This window comes from Diabrotica undecimpunctata, chromosome 7 (assembly GCF_040954645.1).
Source record: "Diabrotica undecimpunctata isolate CICGRU chromosome 7, icDiaUnde3, whole genome shotgun sequence".
NCBI classification, from domain to species: Eukaryota; Metazoa; Arthropoda; class Insecta; order Coleoptera; family Chrysomelidae; genus Diabrotica; species Diabrotica undecimpunctata.
The window spans coordinates 120,203,815-120,223,536 of NC_092809.1; the positions used below are offsets into that span (position 1 = coordinate 120,203,815).

Consider the following 19,722-nt stretch of genomic DNA (forward strand, 5'->3'; position numbering starts at 1 on the left):
AGCTTTATTTAAAAAATGAAACGTGGATCATAAATTATAACACTTTAAGAGTATATACTAAAAATTAACCAATACGAAACAAGCAGTAATAAAATGTGGTAGACAGTGAAGATTTTTCGTAATGACTACGAGTTTTATCATTAGATATTTGATTCCATGCATTAGCTTATTTACGTATACAAATATACGGTATATGTGTCGTTATAAAGATTTTTAGTCTTAAGAGACCTTTCAGCTCGGATACTAGAGTCTTTATGGGAAATCTTAGCAACTAATATCATTAACCCGACCAGTATCTCCGTAGTCTTCGGGATAGTTACAGTCAGCTCAAGTATTTTTAATTTGCTGGCATATCCACCGATCCAGTCTCAACAGATTACACTTTCTTATGTTCACACCCTTCCGTGTATCTGCTCATTTGCCGATACAAGATGGCATTATAATTACTTAAATTGCATTTCAATAAGCAACTAAGAATACTATACACCACGTGATCTTCTGGTTTGGGATCAGACCTGCCGTAAGCTTCTGGTGTTGACAATCAGCTCTTGGACAGTGGGCGGGATCGTTTTTAGTCTACATTCTCACTTAACGGCCATGTCAACGTGAATCAATTGTACACAAGATCCCTCTACATGGTTAACATCTGAGGAGCACCAGCACTAGACTACTTGACAACCAACCGTTAGTATGTATTGATAACTATTCTATTATAGGCAGAACCATTTTCTCGATGAGTCCCTCTGGATGAAGGTGGCACGTTAGCCATAACATGGGACTTTACTCTTCCCGTAGTACCTGTATTGCACAATAATCTTGCATCCTATTCCCACTAGGCACGCTACCGCGCGTGTATAACTTGGGCGCATCCACCAAATACGTTGCAGTGGCTAGCTTATTTATTATTGGGTTATGGTTATGAATGAATATTTAGCCTCAATTTATTCCGTGGGATGATCTCTTAGATAAGTCATACATTAATTAATTGTTGCATTAGGAATGTTTAGGGTTTTAAACATTGCCATTAACGTGTTTGTTCCTAATAAATAATTTAAAATATTGAATTCTGAACTGTACTGTACGGTACACGGTTCAAAACTGACACGCATAATAACCCTTTTGATACGTCACCATAATGTTTCAGTTACGATTCGACCACGAAGCTACGACGCATCCACCAAAAAATGACCCGAATCCCGAAAATTATTTCGCGCATCCACCAAATATGATGTAGCGAGCCAGTTCCAGGTTACCAGCTAAATAAACATGTTAGTCAAAGACGTGGTCGCTATTTCGTGTAAGGGTTAGTATGTTCCTTTTCGGTAAATATCATCTTCGGTAAATATTAAATCATCGCTTAGTCAGTGGCAGCGCGAATGGTTTTTATCGCAATCTAAATTGAGATCGCTAAAACCAGATACACGACAGTGGAAAACTAGTTCTAGTACACGGTTTATTCAAACGGTTCTAACACGCCTACGTATAGGACACACTAAGATAACACACTCGTATTTACTTTCGGCCAGTGAACGCCCGCTGTACGACCTATGTGTTACGCCTCTTACCGTCGTCCATTTGTTAATTGAGTGTCCAAATTACCATAGAGAACGGTCAATAAACAATATACCAAATACTCTACCAGATTTATTAGGAGAAAACTGTCACGTAAAAAACTTACGTAAAAAACTTAAAATTAAATTGAACTTAAATTAAAGTCAATTAATATTTTGTATCAGATTTAAAGTTTTGTTTACTGAATAATGCTGCTAATAACCTTTTGGTGGATGCGGCAATGTTTCTTCTTAATAAAAAAAAAAAAAAGAATTGAATCAACGTTTTCCTTGGCGTTGGATTGGTAGAAGGGGTCAAACAGATTGGCTGGCCAGATCACCGGATCTTTCGCCTTTGAATATTTTTTTGGAGATACCTAAAATAAAAAATATACGCTGCTCCTTCTGCAGATCTTACAGAGTTGCGACACATAATTTTGACAGAATGCATATTATTGACACCGGAGGTATTTGCAAGTGTACGAAGAGGTTTTGAAAATAGACTGTATTATTGTATGGATGTCACAGTAGGTTATTTCGAACATTTAATTGGTTAATTTGGTAAAATTTTATGTTTTTTGTTATTACTAATGTCCAACCAATAAATTAGTTAAATCCAAAATTATCTTTATTGCGTAAAATTTTTGTTGGAACACACTATATAGAAGATTAAATAGAAGTTAATTTTGGTTATTTATTGACATTTTACTGAGTTTGGTGTCTAATAGAGCTACTCGTCATAAATAGTATTTAAGATATTTGTAAAGAGAAATATGGACATTTTGGAATTATTTTTTGGAAATTGTATGTATATAAATATCCTCATTGGGGACTTGACGCTGGACAATAAATTGTTAGCACTCAAAACTATTAGCTTGAAACTATATCAGACACTCAAGTTATTATTAAATTGATTTTAAGTATTTTATTTTTCTTTTATTTACCTATTGATAAAATATTTTGACTAGATACAGTTGGTTCCTAAAAAAACTGATAGGTCTCTTAAAGCGTATTTTGTAGAAAATTAAGCAGTGTATTTTAAAAGATAAATACTTATTATTTACATACTGTCACTGTCACTGCCAAATCTTAAAGTTTGTCAAATAACATAATGACGGTATTACTTACTTTGTTTTGTTTTATTACTTACTTCGTTTGGAGTACCAGAAACTGAATTCACTACGAATTTTGACCAGGATGAATGGCATGTGGAATGCAATTTTAGATTCCCTTGCCAAGTAATTTATCCAGCTGTTTGTTTCGCAAATTTTAGGAAACACAGTGGTAAAAATTTAAATTCGGTTTCGCTAGGTAGAAATGGTTTGGTTTCTCTTTTTGTTTTTGTCAGATAACTTATTCTGTTAAAACCTCAAAACATGGTTCCACATGCTAGCAAAGAACTATAAGCAAGAATTGTAACGTAATTAGAAGAAGGTTGGTCACTATCTGCCGTAGCAAACCATTCTAACGTAAGCAGAACAACAGTTTTTAATATTAATAAAAGATGGAGAGAACAAGAAACTCTCGAAAGAAAGCAAGGTTCTGGAAAACCAAAAATATCTACCGCTCATGAAGATCGTACGCTTTTAGAGAGATTAGAAGAGAATCCTTTTGAAGATGCAAAAACTGCAAGAATTATGTTATAGTTAATATTTACAGATAAGAAAAAAAAAAAAATTCAATCTTCTAAAAAGGGCAAAATTGGGGTGTACAGACCTGATAATAACAGATTTAATCCTCTTTATGTTGATAGATATCAAGCAGCTAATCATTTTAGCGTCAATGTATGGGGATAGATTTTATCTAGAGGAATGGGAATGGTATGGCGCATTGATGGTAGGTTTGCTGGGCAGACTTATCTAAATATTCTAGAAAACATCATGTTTCCCAGTGTAGAACAGTTGTATCCAGAAAATAATTTTATCTTCCAACAAGATAATTGTCCTGTTCATACTGCAAATATAATTAACCTGTGGCTTCAGAATAACAACATCGAAACCTTACCATGGCCTAGCTACTGTTCAGATTTAAACCCAATCAAGAATATATGGAGGGTTATTATAAAACAATTGTATCGGTCATTTTATACCTCAATTTGCTGAAGAGCTGTGGCACGGTGTACAACTGGTTTTCGAAGAGCTCTCTGAAGAAGACAAGTTCATAGTACCTCTCACGCAGATGGACCAAAGACTACAAGCTGTTATTAATGTTGATGGAGATATTACAAAATATTGATTTTATTTTTACATACCTAAACTTAGTATAGTTTTGGTTCCAGACCCTCGCTTCCTCTCTAGAGTTACAATTCTTGCTTTAATATATTGTTGAGTTAAGTCGTTTGTTATTCCTTAATATTAATAAAAATAATGACAACTACCCTATTTTATGTAAAAACTATCATTTATATACTCTTTATAAAATGCAAGAATTGAAAATAATATAAAAAATTGAGACCTTAATAATTATTAAAATTTATGAATTAACATAATATGTAATCAATTGTTTGTTGTTTGTTTGTTTATTTTATTATTTGTCTGTCATAATAAATATAATATAATGTCAGAGCAATCAAATACACTACTCAAAATGATCAAATCTTACTTAGAGCCGTATCAGTTTTTTTAGGAACCAGCTATACAGTTAACCAAATGAGCAATGGGCGAAACACAAAAAATACCGCAGAATCAAAACCACCAAAAATAAACCACAATTTTGTAAGTCCGGAACTAGAAAATAAAGTCGAATAATTGTAAGAAATAGAGCAAAATTGTTATACAGGGCAAAATTCGCACATGGCTATGGAGCTAAAAGAAGAATACTTTATGTTATTAGAAACCATAATTTTAAGTATATTTAAATAAATATTTTATTTTTATACATTCAAGGTAATTTAGTTTTTACCAAATCATCACTTTTTTTAAAATAAAACACTACATCCAAATAACGTTGTTTATTGGTTGATAATTCTTTGGATACTTTTTTCTCTCTGCTGATGTGTTAATGTTGATCGATATCACCCATTGTGATAATTCTAACGATCATAAAAACGTAGATTTAGTCAATATCACAACGCATTTGACGAGTTATTTCAGCGATATGTAACCGCTTCCCACACATTTGTGAATATAAACACTTGTTGAAAGCCATTTCTCTTTATAAATTGTGTACACGGTCCATTATTGCCGAAAAATTTAAAAAGACAACATTTAATTTATAGTATATTTAAGTGTGTAAAAAAATATTTTTAATTTAACTTTAGACTTTAACTGTAGTAATTTAGAAAGACGTATTTTAACATCATATTTAGTTCACAAAATGCAGCAACAAAATAATTAGAACGAACCAACTGGGAGTTCTTCATTGTACTGGATGAATTAAGACTAAAATTAGAATAGACTATACACTAAGCTTCAAGCATAATAAATCTCATTATTTTAGCCCTATTTAGTTAGCCAGAATACACTACACAATAAATCATGTTAAAAATGACCCGTCAAAAACAGAAACGAATGATAGCGCTGCTTAAACATTTTGTACATTTTTTAGGAAATGAATATTTTATATTTTGGAAATAAGGTATTGACCGTAATTAAAATTACATGTTTTTTAACCGCATCAACCCCTCTAGAATATAATAGAAGTATGCTTTATTGTCACTGAAAATTGTACAATTTTATGGACCAACCTTAAAAAAAGTCAAAAAAATAAGAATAACAATTAAAATTAACTAAAATTACATAAATATCAAAAAATAAAAGATAATAAAATATACAATCCATTGGAAAATTTAACTAAATTGCAAATTGCATTGTAACGTAATATTTTGCCTACCTCATAGGGTATTACTGTAAGGGGATGAAAATTGGGACAGAAGTTACTGGAGTGGAGATAGGGCAATCAAAATAAACGATACTGTGCGAACGGCACTCAGGGTTTGTTTGGAGAGCTGGGTCGTGGATAAGTTGAATGGCAATGGGGTTGGATTGGGGCAACTACAAAAATGAAACAAAAGGGTATACAAAAATGAAACAAAAGGGTACTGACATAAGTCTCTTGGAACAAACGGACAAAAAAAACAACAGGAAGGACGTCTAGCAATTTAATATGGACGCCGCTTCGAGGTGTCAAATTAAAACGATTACAACAACTAGTTGTAACTATTAAAATAATTATTAGAAATACAAAAATGGTTAGGGGACTTTTCTAAAATAAAAAGAGAAAATGGTTCGGAGAAATAAAGTAAACAGTTATTGTTGACACCACAAACAGATACAAAAATACAGATGGCACAAAAATACTATATTAATAGTTACAGAGATTTATACCAAAGATAACAAAGAAAACTTATATGTCATTATCCTTTTACAAACTCGGGAGATGCTACAAAAACTTACAAATGTTACTGGGCTATAAAGTGTGGCAAATAAAAAGTTATTACAAGTAAAGAATTATCTTTTTAAATAAAACTCTCATAAAGAGGTTAACCTTTTTTAAAAAACACAACAAACTAATGTCAAACATGATAAAACTAGCCGTCAAAAGATCTACAATATTAATTACCAACATTTAAATTGTTATGAAAGCAATTATTATTAAAAAAAAATGTCTGTCGTTATTTCAAAATTGAAACAGAAAAAGTTACCTGGATTTCACTAAAAAAAAAAAAATGCACTAACACTTCTGGGGGTTGAAACTGGATTGGAAATCCAGTTAATACCGGTATCATCAGCAAAAAGAAAAAAATTTCCATCGATTTTTAAGTTAGTGATCTCATTTAGAAAGATAAGAAAAGTACAGGACCTAATACTGAACCTTGTGGTACTTCACATACAATGCTTTTGTGACTAGAGTCAGTATCATTTGCTCTAACTAGTTGTTTTCTATTCCTCAACTAAGATTGGAACCGATTCAAAGAAATACCTCGAATTCCGTAGAAATTTATTTTTTTTAATCAAAATGTCTTGATTTACACAATCAAAAGCTTTGGCATAGTCACAAAAACAGTGGCAGTGTAAAGAATATTGTTTAGGCAATTATTGTTTTCTGTACAGCATGAGGTCTATCAAGTTTATTTGATAGATATATTATTAATATTATAGTTTAATATTTGAATAAATTAATTTTAAAGAAGTATAATAGTACAATAGTGACTATTTGATTTATTGGCAATATTCTGCTTTCCACCAATTTTCACTCGTGTTTCAAAATATATTATTAGCTGCTACAATATTACTATCTCTGATAATGCGGCAAGTATTTTTAGCAGCCATACCGCCGATTTCATTTTCTGTTCTAATGGTGAATGCCCATTTATTAAGACAAAACGGGTAATTATGCCTGCCTTGTATCATATACTTAAATACTTTTTTCGGAGAAAAGATCAAAATATTGTTTGTTTTTTGTAGGACAAGAGGCAAGATACATAAAGGACAGAAGACGTTTCTGAACTGAATTTTCTACATAATATTCTAGTACCCTTTTAACAGCTAAATAATAAAGTATATATAAATTTTTTAACCAAAAAATTAGATATTTGCGGCTTATAATATTAAACTTTGTTAATACATTAGTGTACAGTAACGGCCCTTGACAAGCTTAGAGAGAATCCATATACCCAAAGTTAATAATACCTTCAATCCTGTTTAATATTCACCCATTAACACTTCACTATAATCAATTCCTAATAAATGCATTTTGACAAAAATGTAATAACAATTTTTTTGTAAGATTCTCTTGTACATTATGTGACTCGCCAAGCTTAAGATATTTAAATAAAAAAATATGCAATTTATCAAAAAATCAAATGCTTTTGAGAACTTAGAAATCTTAATTTAAGTAACTAAAAACTAACTTACCTAATTTGCCTGTTTTCTTGAAGACATACGATCTATTAACAAAAAATGATGGAAAACTGGATTATATTACAAAAAAATTGACGAGATCCATAAAACAAATAACCTGCTAAATCCTGAAAATGTTTTAAAATCTATAAAATAGATGAAACAAGATATTTTTAATATATCGTCAGTTTTCTGCGGCTATTCAGGTGTCACTCTCAAGGTTTAAGTCCAAGACCCAAATTCAACTAAGGATCTCTTCAAACATCAGTGCAATATCTGATCTTTTGAGTAATCTTACCAACAAATTATCTACTATACCAACGAAAAAATAGGTACTAAAAAAAAATAAATTTTATGCCACCTCAGGTACCCAAACTAAAGACCCTCAAGTCCAGACCAAAAGTTAAAAATTACGGAAGATAATTGTCATTATGTAGTTATTAGCAACTTAACCATATTATCCACCCCTTTACAAGTGGTTCACTATATTAAAAAAAAACAAGATATTAAGGAATATATTAGACGCTATGTGTTTATTAAAGATACCGACAGAGCGCGTGGTTCTTCATTTAAAATAGGTATAAAATCTAAAATTTTCGTTGACTTATTATTTAATAGTGAAATTTGGCTACCTGGTGTAAATCTTAAATGGCCTATAGAATCCCCATATTTCGAACCAACGCCTTCATCATCATAAGTGGCTCGACAATCCGTTGTGGATCTTGGCCTGCTCACAAAGAAGTCGCCACTCCTGTCGATTCCTGGCAACTTCCCTCTATCTTCTAACCCCTAGAATCTGTAGGTCTTCTTCCACATCATCAATCCATCTCATTCGTGGTCGTCCTCTGCTTCTTGTGCCCTCTGGTTTTGAAAATGTTAATCTCTTCGTGTATTCGTGATCTGACATCCTAGCAATGTGTCCAGCCCATCTAAGTCTCTGCACTTTAACGAATTTCACAATATCTGGATCGGTGTATAACTGATACAGTTCAAAGTTGTATCTTCGACGCCATAGCCCATTTTCATTTACGCCCCCAAAAATCTTTCTAAGAATTTTTCTCTCAAAAATACCAAGAAGTCTTTTATCATTTTGAGATAAGATCCACGTTTCAGCCCCATATATCAAACTGGTGTATATATTAAGCTTTAGTGCACGTTTTATATTTTTATTTTTTAAATGTCTCTGGAGGCCGTGAACAGTTCTGTTTGCTATTGCTATGCGTCTTTTTATTTCGTCGCTTGTCGTGTTTGTTGCGTTTACTAGCGATCCAAGATATGCAAATTCTTTGACTTGCTCAAAGGTATGGTTGTTAATTTGAATTCTTTGTTGGATATTTCGAGGGTTTTTAGAAACCAACATATATTTGGTTTTTTCCTCGTTTACCACAAGTCCTAATTCACTTGCTGCGTCCGCAAGCCTTGTAAAACACTGCACCATGTCTCTCATACTTCTGCCCACTATAACTATATCGTCAGCGAATGCGAGAATTTGCGTCGATCTATTAAAAAGAACCAACGCCTTCGTCTGAGTCAAATATAAGTACAAAGAACATCAGAAGCAACGTTAGCTTAAAAAATCCAATTACCATTTCAAACAAAAATGAAGTAGAAAACGCTAAAATACTCACAGGCAAGCAGTCCATCAAAATTTGCAAATCTAAAAGTCTTTTCTAGTCCCATATTAATTTCATTAAGAAAGATACTTTGGAACCATCGATAAATTTAAATTTTTTAATCCCACTAAGAGTTATATTAACCAATAACTCAAACAGTCGATATCTTTTAGAAACCGGATATTTTAAAGGCAATAAACTACATTTAACCAACACAAGCGTTAAGCTCTTATTGTCTTTCGAAGAACTTCCCACTAAGACTGAATACATTAAAAAAAAACAAAATATTTTGGTTTTTTTATGAGGTTTGTAAATATACAACGATAAAGGTTTTCGGACGCCCGAATAATTATCCATACGTAAAATATGGAAAAGTTGAATTCGCAAGTTTCCAATGGTTGGCATTACTATTTGCTTATCATCATTGCAAAAGCCAAACGCATGGAAAATTGTAGACGCTTATATTCAAAGATAAGAAATAAGCCATATAATAAATTATTAAAAAAACAACCAAAAAAAAAACAACAAAAAACAATGAAATATCAACCAACTTGATTAAAGTTTTATCGGAGATTTCTCTTGCTCATTCTTTTATAGTTAGTGCTTCTTTCAGGCAAAGTAAATTTCCTCCGCAAAGAAAAGGAAAAAACCAATTAGTTTTAAAATCAGGGCATTTGCTACATTCCATTGAAGAAAACGATACGATTATAAAAATAAGATAAAAAACGATAAGATAAAATTATAAAAATAGAGAGTGTAAGCTCAAGAGTTGTGTACCTCATATTAAAACTGAACGAGAGACGCTCTATTAAAATTATCCAAGTATATGCACTCACGACGAGCCATAGCGATGAAGAAATCGAAAACTATTATGAAGGTATAAATAGATATATAATTAATTTGGTTTTTTAATATTTTATTCAGTGATTTCATTTCACAATAAATATAATCTTTTAATTCAGATAAAAGAATTAAAATAGTAATATTTCTTGAAAGAAAATTCTTTGTCATGATTTAATTAAAAAAAAAAAACACAGAAAAGAGATCTTTTATTTTAATACAAGTCCAAACAATTATTGATAATTTGTATAAGAATTTTAATGAATTTTTAATTTTAATTATACGGATATGATATATGATTTTGATTAATTGTAAAATTGTCTGGCTTAAAAAATTTTATTTGATTCTTTTTTAATAAATTATTTAATAGTTTAGTATCACAAAATAATTTGGTTTAATTTATTTTCCTATTGTCTGTCCTTTCCTCAAAGAATACTTTGAAGCCACTTATTATAATTGAGGATAAAAGGAGCTGTGAGATCAAATTTTAATAAAAATTTATTTGTTTTTGCCAAATTAAGCCTAAGTCATAAATCAATTAAACATATAAAATGTTAAAATTTCCAAATCATAATATATATATATATATATATATATATATATATATATATATATATATATATATATATATATATATATATATATATATATATATATATATATATATATATATATATATATATATATATATATATATATATATATATATATATATATATATATATATATATATATATTATATAGGGTAAGTCCGGTAGAGATGGACCAGTCTATTATTTCCGAACTGTGACGCTCGAGCGCTACCATCGTTTGTTGTGAGTATGCTTCAGTTACAGTGAAGACATGCTGTTAGTTGTGTGGTATTGTTGTTAATATTTGTCGAGAAAAACGTCATTGTCTGTTTTGGTAAGTTCAAAAGTTTTTTAACGTAGTAACATAGTTTTAGTTTTCAGTTTAAGTTAAGTGATACCTACGTAGGATTCTTGTAGCGATGTCAATAAACATGTAGGCAGTAACCTGAGGTAGTAACCTAACATGAGGTGGTCCATCTCACTCGGACTTTTGGGAGAGATGGACCAGTACGTTTTGGTAGAGATGGGCCTCGTATTTTAATACGGGAGAGATGGACCAGTACCAACGTTTTTAAATGTGACTTTTATTAAAACGACTTATTATAGTGTAATTACTAACTAAGTAGCTGGTATTTTTCTGTTTCAGAAAACCAACTAACTACGTAAGAAAGGATACCAGTAGAGGGTAAAAATAAAGAAATGGGTGTCAATGCTGCTGCTAAAGCTTATTAAATTCCTAAGAGCACTCTTAAAAGAACGATTAAAAAACAAAATTTTACGAAGGACAGTTTACCTCACAAATTTAACAAGGAAACTAGAAAAGTTGGTTATGATTGGCTAAACTCTTTTCTTTTAAGAAATCCTACTCTTACTATTAGAAAATCAGAAGGTGTATCTGTATTCCGAGTTAAAGGAATGAACACGAGGTTTGTGGAAGAGTACTTTAAGTTACTCGAAAGTGTTATTTTGGAAAACAATTTGGTTGAAAAGCCTGGGCACATTTTTAACATGAACGAAACCGGGCTTCAACTGAACAACAAGCCAGGAAATGTTGTTGCCATTAAAGGTTCCAAAAATGTAACTTCCATTACGTCAGGGAAAAAGGGTGAAACCGTTTCTGCTCTACCGTGTGCTAGCGCTGAAGGTACATTTCTTCCCCCATACTGTATAATGAAGGGAAAGATCTTGAAAGTTTAGTTCATGGACGGGATGCCTCCTGGCTCAGTTGTAAAAATGTCACAAAAATCTTCTTATCTCACTAGTGAAATTTTTCTGCACTGGTTAAAAAGTCATTTCCAACCTATAAAACCAGCCGGGAAAGTACTTTTCTTACTTGATGGTCACACTTCACACACCAGTTCCTTGGAAGTCCTAGTTTACACGGAGCAAGAAGGAATCATTTTGATGAGCATTACACCCCATACCTCGTACTGGCTACAACATTTGGATCGATCCTTTTTCAAATCACTTAATTCCTACTTTTATAGTGCTTGTAATTATTTCATTACAAACAATCCATCCAGAAAGATTAATCGTCTGCAGTTTGGAAAACTTCTCAACTCTGCATAGACCAAAGCTGCAGGTGTACAAAACGGTGTGAGTGGATTTCAAGCTTGTGGCATAGTCCCTCTAGATATGTCTTTAATACCAGCCTACGCCTATCTAGTGCCCGATTTCTCCAGTGCAGTGCCCATTGTCCAAGTATTGGCACACACTCTCGCTAGTGCACCAACTGGCGAGGTTGATCCTGTTGCCTCCAATGTAGAACTTATCGGACAACACGTCAATGCTGTAACTAGTGTGCCAACCAGTGACACTGTTGATTCTTCTGTCTCCTCTGCAGTACCAAGAACACAATTTAATCTTGCTAGTATTCCCAGTACTTCTAGTAGCCTTACACCATCAAAAATGACTCCTTCTAAACTTCTAGAACACATATCACCCATCCCTTCTCTCACGCAGAAAGTAACCGTTAAGAGATGTTTGACGACTGTTTCAAAAGTATCAAATTCAGCTCAGATCATTGCTTTTGTAGAAAGCAAGGCAGTTGAGCAAGCAATGAAAGATAAACAAAAAAAAAAGAAAATAGAATCAACTGAGAAAAAAATTGAATCAAAAAAAAAGTTTCTCAAGCCAAAAAAGGAACCATCTGGCAAAGTGACACAGTTTGAAAGTTCAGACTCAGAAAGAACATGATTCTGCAGATCTAGTCCAAGATGACGGTATGTCAGTAGAAGAATGGGATGAAGATGAATGTGTGGGATGTGGAGAGGCTTACAATGAAACTACAAAAAAGAAGACTGGGTGAAGTATGTACAGTGTTCTCGGTGGTTTCATGAAGGTTGCTCTAGATTTAGAAGTAAAAGGTGACTTTTGCGGTACCAGGGAAATAATGTCACAAAAAGGGAAGTTTCCCATTAATAGGAAGATTGTGGTCAAGAAAGCAAAAGACTAGACTTGTTTGTTTTTTTATTTGGTTATTGTAACATTTATTATTATGCAAAATATACATATTTTTTACTCATTTTGTAGTCATTGATCCTACTTTTTACCCCTGGCCCCTCTCTCCCAAGCTACTGGTTCATCTCACCCAGACACGTCCGGGTGAGATGGACCATGAAAAGTTTTGGAAAAAATGCAATGTAGCCTTTATTAATAATATTCAATTAGAAAGTACGCTCTTAAGGGTATAAAACTAAATTCTTTACCAAACGCTTAAATAATAATGTTGATAAGTTGACAAATATAATTTTAGTGAGCGTCCAAAGAAATGTGGTCCAACTCTCCCGGACTTACCCTATATATATATATATATATATATATATATATATATATATATATATTTATATATATATATATATATATATATATTTATATATATATATATATATATATATATATATATATATATATATATATATATATATAATATATTGACATCAGCAAAAATTTAAAGCTCAAAATTGACCCCTAATTTATATTAGAAGAATTTTGTATATACCTAAGGATAATACCCAGATAATGTCTTTTTAATTTGAAAGAAAACAAATCAAAAATATCGTACAAGGCACAATATTTCTCTTCGGTCGATATTATGTTAGAAATACACGAAAAGGTGTAATAAACTTTTTAATGCTACCTTCTCTTCTTATACAGGTAAAGAATATTACATATAATTTACATTATTAATCACAACATGCATGAAATCTATAAGTACTTGCAAAATATTTACATAAAAAAATTATCTATGAGGTAGATATTTAAATTTACTTTTGTATTGTTACTTTTTTTATTTAATTAATGGCTTTACATTATATATATATATATATATATATATATATATATATATATATATATATATATATATATATATATATTTATACATTATATTGCATTTGCTAAATAAATAGTACTTCGCCTAGAGGTAAATTAAACATATATTGTAAAAATCAGTATTAAAAGAATTAGCAGATTGACAAGAAACCATACTTTCATTCATTACATTTAGGGTCCTAACCAACTTATGTGAAGATTTATAACCAACAAGGGATTACATAATATAGGTATACTTTTCACGCTAAGGTGCCGTTCATAGCGACTTTAGTACAACACAAGACAGGCAACAGCTAGGAGGTAAATATATAACATAAGGATAAACAGAGGCAATAAAGCTAGATTTATACATTCACATTACACATTTCATTCCAAATTTTTCTTTTGTTCCTTTTTAAATATCCCCAAAAAATTTGGTTAAGCCTAATATTACGACGAGAGCTATATAGAATAGAAGATAAACTTTAAGGAAGAGGTACTTGTTCTTTTATCAAATTTTCCAATAGATACTTAATAGCAGCAACATCATATCTGCACCCGAACATCCAATGATTGATATTGTCAGTGTTATCATTACAATCGCAAAGTTCTGTTTCACTTAAATTAAATTTATGAAGATAGGCTTTCACAGTAGCATGATTAACAAGGTATATAACAAATACTGAATATACTCTTATAATGTTATGACTTCTTGCAGCAAAAGACGCAATAGGTAAAACAGGGTGAATTTTTGTATGTAGGTTGTTACTTCTGTTACAGAAAGCTTTCCATTCAATCTCCCAATTTTCTTTTAATTCCTGTTTACGCAACGAGACTAATATTGCTGTTTTGTTATTAACAATTAAACGATAAGTGCAAGACCTTTGGTCTTAATATAAAACACAAAAGAATTAATTAATTAAGTATATTATATCCATAAAGATCGTGTGCAGTATACAAGGCACTTTAGAGAGAGTAAGTAAATATAAATTAAATATAATTACCGACAAAGTAGTATTTTATCACACCCATACCCAAGTTACTAACAAGGCCATATCAAATAGATTAACAAATACATTTGACTCTTACCAACCACCTAAACAGTCTGAATTGCGCAAGTAATACAGCATAATTGATCATCTTCATCATATTCAATATAAGAGTATTATTAGAAAGACTACTAAATTTGTCCGTCGCACGGAATCCAATCAATTGTCATCTACACTCAGTCATTAAATTTTTAAAATAATAAACTTTTTGCATATATGTAATCCAAGTAAATATAAAGTATGATCTGGTGCACTTCTGACCTGACATCATGGTTTTTTACTATACTCTGTATATATATATATATATATATATATATATATATATAATAATTTTCCCTATAATTTTCCCTGAGTCCTATATATTTCCCTGAGTCCTCTATTGTTCAACCTGATTATGCATGACATAATAAAAAAAGTAAGAACTAAACAAGGATACCAAATGGGAGAAAAACGACTTAAAATAATCTGCTGTGCAGACGACGCAATACTATTCTTTCAAAGTGAAGATGATTTACAACGTATGCTGCACCAATTTAATATAACCGCCAGTAAATTTAACATGTTAATTTCCCCAAAAAAGACAAAATGCATGGTTACAACAGCAAATTTACTAAGATGTAAATTGGAGCTGGAAGGTCAGATAATAGAACAAGTGATGGAGTTTAAATATCTAGGCATCACATGGTCTAGCTACGGAAAGCTCGAAACTGAAGTGGAAGATTAAATAAATAGAGCAAACAGAGCCACAGGCTGCCTAAATGAAACAATATGGAAAAATAAAAATATCGGGAAAGAAACGGAAGGCAGAATTTACAAAACAGTCATCAGATCAATAATGACATAAGCGGCAGAAAAAAGACCTGACACAGAGAGGACAAAAAGGATGTTAGAAGCAGCAGAGATGAAAACACTTAGAAAAATTGATCGTAAAACACTATGGGACAGAGGTATAAGTACAGAGATACGACGTAGATGCAAGGTGGAGAACGTCAAGAACTGGGTAAGAAATAGAAGAGTAGAATGGGACGGTCATATAAGCCGAATGACAACAAATAGAGTAGTAAAGACGGCAAAAGATATCTCCCCAATAGGAAGACGATTAGTAGGAAGACCACAAAAACGATGGAACGACAAATTACTGGAGGCACATTAAAAAACAGACAGAGTCATGTCTATATAAAAAGAAGAAGAAGAAGAAGATATGTAGATTGCTAGTTTTGGTACAGCACCCGAGTTGGCACCCATATATCCATACTAGCCTCAGTACTTGCTTGTAAACGAATAATTTATTATGAATGGATAATGATGAATTTTTTCAAATTAGCCAATACAATTTCTTATATCTAATACCAAGCTCTCCTCTGTTATTTTTGACACGCACTTTCCAGCGCAGCCTCGCGTCTAGGGTGATGCCCAAGTATTTTGCTGATGTTGCATAAGGAACTTGGGTATCACTTATTCTAACTGGAAAATTTTCTATTTTTTTAATTTGTAAAGTTAATCTGTGCACATTAAGTCTCATTTAATTTTGTTCGCCATTTTCTGGTCCAGATATGTATTGTATTTACTGATACTCATCAGTCGCTTCTTCACTAGTGTCTCCTATCGCTAGTATGGCTGTATCATCCGCGAAGGTGGCAATAGTGTTTCGTTCTAGCTCTGGAATGTTACAAGTATACAATAGGTATAGGACGGGCCTAATATACTCCCTTGTGGCACGCCAGCTTTGATCTCCCTCAAATTGGTGTACACTTCTTCTTGTTTCACTCTGAAATATCTATTTGCAATGTATGATTTTAAAATGGGTAAATACTGTTTAATCATGAACGTTCTTAATTTATAGTTTAGACCCTCATGCCAGACTGTATCAAACGCCTGTGCTACGTCCAAGAAGATTGTAGAGCAGACCTTTTTTTTTACACTCGTTATTCTGTGAACTTGATCTATAGTGAAATATTTATTTCTGAAACAAATTGATAAATTGGTACAAGATTTTTTCTTTCTATTATTGGTTTGAATCTTTTTTATAGAAGTTTTTCAAATAGTTTTGACATCACCGGAAAGAGTGATATCGGTCGATAGGATGTCACTTCATTAAGAGGTTTACCTGGTTTGGCGATCATAATGACTTCGGCTACTTTCCAAAGTCTTGAAATATATCTTAATCTAAAAGCAGCATTTATTAGGTGTGTCAGCGTAACTTTGGCGATTTCTTGGTAGATTTTTTAATAGTTCTCCTGATACGAGATCATATCCTGGAGCTTTTTTAGGATTTATATTCTCTTATTTTATTATATTATCTCTGTTAATACTTCTCTAAATGATGTCAACGTTATTCTATCTTCGGCGTGGAATAGTTCTTCCCATCTCAGTTCTTCACCATATTGTCGTTGGGTTTGAACGTGCTTTCTAAATGATCTGCAAATCGTTCTGCTTTCTGTCTCTTCATTCGTTTTGTTGCTTGTTAAATTGTTTGTACTTGTTAAATTTTTTATATTCTGTATCTCTCTTTTTAGTTGTTGTAAAACAACCAAACTAAAATCAAAATAGTTGTATAACTTACAGAATCTACAGATATAGACAAGAGAATCTTATAATGATAACAATAATCTCTCATGATAAAATGGAGATGTTGTATACGACTTAATTGTAGTCCTTACTACTCAAATTCAGAAATGTTTGAGGCTCATTTGTTTCATTTTTCAATTTTCTATTTAAATTTTTTATCCATATTTTTTAATTTTTTCCTACTAAAAATTTAAATAGCTTGTACCGCACTAAGTAGTATATATACTTGTAAATTACAGCTTTTTAATCGCCCACGTTTTTTTTATTACCGTATTAAACGAGTCAATGATTTCAATCTTTAAAAAATCGTTTCTATGGGCACCGATAACGATTTTCTTTCACCTTTCTTTTGTATATAATACATTTGTTTTAATCGCCATGTGGATGACCTATATACTTCAAAATGTGTACGACTTCACAGTAAAAAGCTTTACTAGTTATTTAAATATGAAAATACAATTCTGTGAGGTTATTGAAAATAGATTTAAACTTGAGATTTTTAACTCCTTTGCATCTTTTCAATCATTTTTTTGTAGTGTGTGTCTCTAGAATAATGCCTTATGTAAAGTCAGCGGCATGTTTTTTCAAAGAAATGCTTATAATATCCAAATAACTTGAGAGCTTCGAGCGAATATCTACTGACCCAAAGGAGATAAGAATTTCTTTTAACGGAAGAATTTCGTGTCCAGCGAAACTTAAACCCGCGACCTTTTAACTTTTGTTCTGCTACCGACTGCGATATGTAGGTGGTAAATCTAAGCATATATTCTCTCTTTTTATTATTCTTGTTTGTCTTTTAAATCTTGTAATATCGATTTGACACTGTAACGTTCCTTAGGAGGTAGATTGTCAATTGTCTCTTCACTTTTTCGGTGGCTTTCAATACGTGCACTTTTTAATTTTGCGCGAATATCAGTAAAACTTATTCCTCCACTTTTATATACATCTATACTAAACCAATCATGTTATTTCTATATTTTCCATTTTACTATTCGTAACATAGTCTTAATTTTATTGTGACTTTTTCTGTTTCTATGCCAAACATAATAGTAGGTCTACTACAAATATTGTATATTCTGATATCGCGTATTTATTATTTTAAAATACATCTTAACCATAAATAACTGAATCTTATTTATAAAATCCAATAATGTTCCTATTTTTCTTGTTTTAATTATGTTCATTAATACGTTCTCTTTTTCCATTTTTTTTCTTTACCTCGATATTGGATTTTTTCTCAGTCCATATGATATCTTCAACATGCTTATTTAATAATATATTTAAAATACCTGTAATCTGTTTATATTTTCTTGTTTAAGTTTCCAAAAATTTCCATTCGATATAGCAATATTAAAAACACGTAACATATTAATGCTCTTGTTCTCAGTTGTACAAACACAAAATACATATCATCAATTAGCCTATATTTGTCCACTGCTGAACGTAGGCCTCCCGTAAAATTTTCCAGCTATTCCTCTCTTGTGCTTCTTGCATCCAGTTTGTGGTGATGCGCTTGATATCATCCGTCCATCTAGTCGGGGGTCGTCCTCTGCTTCGATATGCCTCTTGCTTTGGTCGCTATTCCAGAATCTTTCTGGTCCATCTGTCATCCGTTAATCTGGCAACATGTCCGGCCCAAGCCCATTTAGCCATGGCTATTTTTTCCACTGAATCTGTGACTCCTGTTCTTCTTCTTATTTCTAGGTTTGGTACTTTATCTCTGATGGTAATACCTAATATTGATCTTTCCATAGCGCGTTGTGTTACTCTTATTTTATCTATTGTTCTTTTTGTTAGAGTCAGTATTTCTGCACCATATGTAAGAACCGGTAAAACGCACTGGTTAAACATTCTCTAGAGGTTCTCTAACCAGGATGTTCTTCTTTCTGGACCTCGTTTTTCAAATATTTTTTTTTAGTACCTATGGCTTGTAGGAGAGTATATCTGGATTCAGTTTAAATTATGTGTTAGAAGTATTGTAGCTTTTGATATTTGATGGTGTCCAGTGGCGCACCCAGAATTTGTCTGCGGAGGGGGGGGAGGGTTTGAAATTTTTATGCTACCTCCATTTTGAGTCCCTAAAATTTTGGTTTTAGTTTAATTTAAAGTACTAAAGATAACAGTGCCAAAGATTCAGGTATCTATTATGCTGCCTACCAACTAAAACCACCCGCTCTCGATAGATCTTATCTATCGTTCTGAAGCTATTTTCTTGTGGCATTTTAAAGTTCTTACTATTTTAATGGGAATAAGCCACAATTGAAGGTTAAAATAAGTTTATTGACGTTTGACATTAATCCAACTTGTAAATACAATACATTTTGGAGACGGCTGTCGCCGTATTCCCATTCTCCTCCCTCCCGGTCCAAGGCATGCTC

General features: G+C 31.9%; 1 protein-coding gene across 2 annotated transcripts in view; it reads right to left on the bottom strand.

Moving 5' to 3' along the window:
• Window positions 1–19,506, bottom strand: part of Cog3 (conserved oligomeric Golgi complex subunit 3) — an 87,943-nt gene extending 68,437 nt beyond the window's left edge. For both annotated transcript variants that reach the window (XR_011951438.1, XM_072538082.1), the window contains exon 1: window positions 19,502–19,506. The gene's annotated coding sequence lies outside the window, so the exon portion shown is untranslated. The remainder of the gene's footprint in view (window positions 1–19,501) is intronic.
• Between the last annotated feature and the right edge of the window lie 216 nt (window positions 19,507–19,722).